This window comes from Mus pahari, chromosome 9, assembly GCF_900095145.1.
Source record: "Mus pahari chromosome 9, PAHARI_EIJ_v1.1, whole genome shotgun sequence".
In the NCBI taxonomy this organism is placed as follows: domain Eukaryota; kingdom Metazoa; phylum Chordata; class Mammalia; order Rodentia; family Muridae; genus Mus; species Mus pahari.
Window position 1 is genome coordinate 58,927,669 of NC_034598.1, and position 4,601 is coordinate 58,932,269.

The following is a 4,601-nucleotide window of genomic DNA, read 5'->3' on the forward strand; positions in this document are numbered from 1 at the left end:
ATATACATCAGGGAAAAGAGAACCTCACTTGAGAAGATGCCTTCAGCTTGGCCTGTAAGGATATATTTAATTAATGATGGATGCAGGAGGACCCAGTCCCCATGAGCAGTACCACCCTTGAGCCAGTGGTGGTAATGGGTTGTATAGGAAAGCAAGCTGAGTAAGCCATTGGGAGCAAGCCAGTAGGCAGAGTTCCTGCATGGCCCCTGCTTCAGTTTCTGCCTTTAGGTTCCTTCTCTGAGTTCCTGCCTGGGCTTCACTCAATGATGGACCATGATTGAGATATGTAAGCCACATTAACTACTTTCCTCCCCAGGTTGCTTTTGGTCATGGTGTTTCTGGCAGCAACAGAAAGCAAGCTAAGACACATCCCCAACCTGAATAAAGCTATTGTGAGTTGGCTCTTCACAGGGACTGGAAGCCTAGTGTTGCTGCAGAAGTAAGATGGCTTTTGCCAGTTGGCTTGGGGAACCACATACAACTGAATGTGTGGGATACTTTTACCTTGGAGCCACTGTTTTGCAGCAGAGGCAGATCAGAGGTGGGGGTGAAAGATACCTTTCCTGGTGCTCCACAGGTGTTATAATTTGAATAGAAAATGCCCCCTGGAAACTCGTGTCCGGGGGGGGGGGTCTTTATTGCCAGTTGGTGTGCTGTTTGGAAGTAACTAGGTTGTCAGGGGTTCTGAATTAATCTAGTCATAGGATGGACTTATTATATTGTCTTAGTCTTTTTTTTTCCTGTTGCTGTGATAAAACACTAGACAAAGTTACAGGACAAAATGTTTATTTTGGCCCACAGTTTTAGGTTACAGTCTATCACAGGCAAGGAAGATACAGAACAAGAGCTACATTGTATTCACAGTTAAGAAGCTAAGAACTGGGCTGGAGAGATGGCTCAGCGGTTAAGAGCAGGAACTGCTCTTCCAGAGGTCCTGAGTTCAATTCCCAACAGCCACATGGTGGCTCATAACCATCTGTAATGGGTATCTGATGCCATCTCCTGCTATGTATGTCTGAAGACAGTGACAGTGTACCCACATATATGAAATAGCTAGCCAGAGAGTGGGGCTGGAAAAAAATAAAAATAAAAAGAGCAGGGGGAAAAAAGTGGAGAACCCTAAATGTTTGCTATTGCTTAGCTCACTTTCTTTTATACTGTCCAGGATCCCACAAGCTGGAAACAGCCTTGTTCACGAATAAGATGGAGTCTTCCCACAGCAACTAACATTGTGACAGGGCAAGATAGTGCAGAGGTTTTTTCCATCTTGTATTCTTGCCGAGGCCATTAGGTCTAACTACAATTTGATCTCTTACATTATAAGCCCCATGAAAAAATTACCCAACTCTATTCTAGAAACCAGAGGTCACAGTGTCCCAGGTAATTTAAGATAACACAGGTTAAGCTTTCTGCTTAAGCAGCACTCCCTCCAGCTAACTGCTTATCTTAGCTTCTGTTAAACTGCTTGCTTACATAAAGTCTCCCCTTGCAGCTGCCAAGAGAGCTAACAGGATGAGGTTTTTGCCTTTAAAAACTTCTTACTCTAAATGCTCAATTGCTATACTTGGGTCCCAAATACCTAAGTAGAGTTCCCAGCCAGCTGGAATAGACTCAACTGGCTACAGTGTTTGAGAGGTCATCTCTGGTGAGTTCCCCCAAAACATAGAAATAATTCCCCATAGACACACCCAGAAGCCCATTTCTCAAGTGACTCTAGATCCTGTCAAGTTGACCATAGTAACCATTACAAATAAGATGTTTTGGTCGAGTGATGATGAAAACTGGGTGGGGCTGAGTTGAAGGATGTAGGTCCCTAAGGGGCTTGAGGAGGCTTAGCCCCTTCTTGTATTCTTCAGCTCTGTCTCATGTCCACCATGACATGGGCTGTTCCACAATCCACTCCCAACCACAGTAGGGTGAAATTGTGAGCAGAAGAAATTCTTAAGTTGTCTCTGTCCAGTATTGGTCTCAGTGATGATAAACCAGACTAAGGTGGTAATTGCTTGTGGACACACATATCCTTCTAGCAACTGGTAAACCACCAAAGGCAGGAGACAGACTATTCATCACCTTATCTCCATCATTGGGTCAACACATTCTTTTGTACGTAATGGAAGGCACTCTGGTTATGAGATCAGGTCACAGAGTTAAAGAGATAAGAATTCTAAACACAGGAGCTGGACATGACCGTGAGTGTGCAGGGCTGTAATTATGTATTCACCATTTGGCATATATCTGAACTTCTGAACTTGTAATGTCTCGCTTTTAGTCCAGTGTCAGCTCGTCCGTTCAAAGGGGGATGGGGTGGGGCTCTGATTGGCAACATCAAAATCATGTGGATGCCATGGGGCTAAGTGCATTTGTCAAGCAAAGCACTCAACAATACGTTCAGCCATTAGGAGATGTTATCACTGGACGGTGCAGCCGGTGCTTGGAGAAGCACGTTGAATTGTTGAATTATTCACACGTCTGGGGTGCTCAGGTAAGAGGACATGGGTGTGAGTTCTAAGGGGAAGCTGGCTTCAGGAGCAGGCCCCTTGCGGGTGGGGAGACCCAGCTCAGCTCATATCAGCTCAGTTCACAGACAGGCTGATCTTCCTAGGCTCAAGCCCTGGAAGAAGCACACTTTCGAAGTTCCAGAATGAGCCTCACTGGCTCAGATGGGGCTGCTGAGGACCTCGAATCTGTGCTCACCCCATTGCTGTGGCCGTTGGTGACATGGATGAAGCCAAGGCCCTGTCCCCAGTGCCCGCCTGATGCTGTGACCATAGGCGCAGTGGACTCGTTGACTCTGGACTTGCTAAGCTCTGGAACAGAAAGAGGTAGCTACTTTCAAACCGAATGGACCAAAATTGGAGCTGGTGCCTCAGAAAGAGATCTGAGGCATGTGTTCCAGAAGGTGACTGCCCGTGTTGTCAATATTCTAGATCCCTAGTTCAGTGTTATTTGATGAAATCCCAGTTCTGGAGTATGCTGGGGCCTCCCCCCCCCCCCCCGAGACAGGGTTTCTCTGTGTAGCCCTGGCTGTCCTGGAACTCACTCGGTAGACCAGGCTGGCCTCGAACTCAGAAATTCACCTGCCTCTGCCTCCCAAGTGCTGGGATTAAAGGTGTGCACCACGATGCCCAGTGCTGGGGACTTCTTTGGTTCAGGCTGAGCAAAACTGCAATTACAATTTCCTGGGGGGTGGGGGGGTTAAGGGCCCAGAAAAACCAAACATAAGAAAAACTGACCTAGGTCCAAACTTGTTCCATTCAGAATTGTGGAAAGCAGCTGGCCATGGAGAGATTAATGTATCACATACCATTCTACCAATGGTATAAACATTGTGTGTTAGGGAGAAGAAATCCTGTTTTTTTTGTTTGTTTGTTTTTTTATTTGTTTGTTTTGTTCTGAGACAGGTTTTTCTCTGTGTATCCCTTGCTGTTCTGGAAGTAACTCTGTAGACTGGTCTTGAACTCACGGACATCCACCTACCTCTGCCTCCCGAGTGCTGGGATTAATGGTGTGTGCCACCACCAGGCAGAAATTGTGTCTTAACTTGTAATAGTAAGGAAACTAGGAAAGGGAGGCTGGGCACAGGGGCACACGCCTTTAATACCAGCACTTAGGAGGCAGAGGCAGGTAGTTAGCTGGTTCTTGATTACCTAGGGCTACACAGTGAGACCGTGCCTCAACAACAACTAACAATACACACACACACACACACACACACACACATACACACATACACACACACCCCACAAAACAGCCTAGAAAAGTAAGGGGATGACGTAGGTTTACTGTCTATTTAGCTAACAGGAACTAGGGGTTGCCAACTTCTCTTCTTTGAAGGGTTGTGTGTTCCTTGCTTCACAAGAGACACTGTGCTCACGATTTGGGAGATGGGAGTGCAGTGTCAGGGGAGGGCATTGGGGTTGTGGCAGCTGAGCCACTGACATGTCTTGTGTGGGGTGTCGGGGATGGGGTGGCAGTCCCTGCATACCCTCCCAGACCTCCTTTCAGCAGCTAGGACACTGGGCCAAGGTGTGCTTACTCCTGACAACGTGGTCTGCAGCTACATCAGATGGCAGTTGGAGAGGAGGAGATGCCAACCTGGTCTCCAGCCTGTGTGGAGAGCCCTAGCTCATCCCTGTGGCCCTGGTTCTTTTTGGAGTTCACTTCATGCCCAGCTTTTCCTTGCCAAGTACCTGCCAGGCTCACTGTAGCAGACAGAAAAGCATCAGACATGTGTAGAACATTGGAGGAGTTCCTACTATGGCACAACAGACATTCGTAGAACATTGGAGGAGTTCCTACTATGGCACAAGGTCTAGTCCTTAAAACAAAAGACGTTGAATCCTCCCTGGTGGTTTTGCCTCTTGGGTTAAAGCCGATAATAACCCGGATGTATCTTTCCCACTTTGTGACCTGAGGCAAAGTATCTGCACACTAGAATGAGCCTCTTCTAGGAATATTGCAATACGACAAAGGAAAAATCATGGAACAAGGGCCAGTTTCCAAGAGGAGAATTGCTTCTCTTTCCTGGCTGCCAGGTTTGGGGAATTCAGTGGAGAACATGACAAGATAATTCCCTTTCTGATCCTACACAGGCTTTAGTC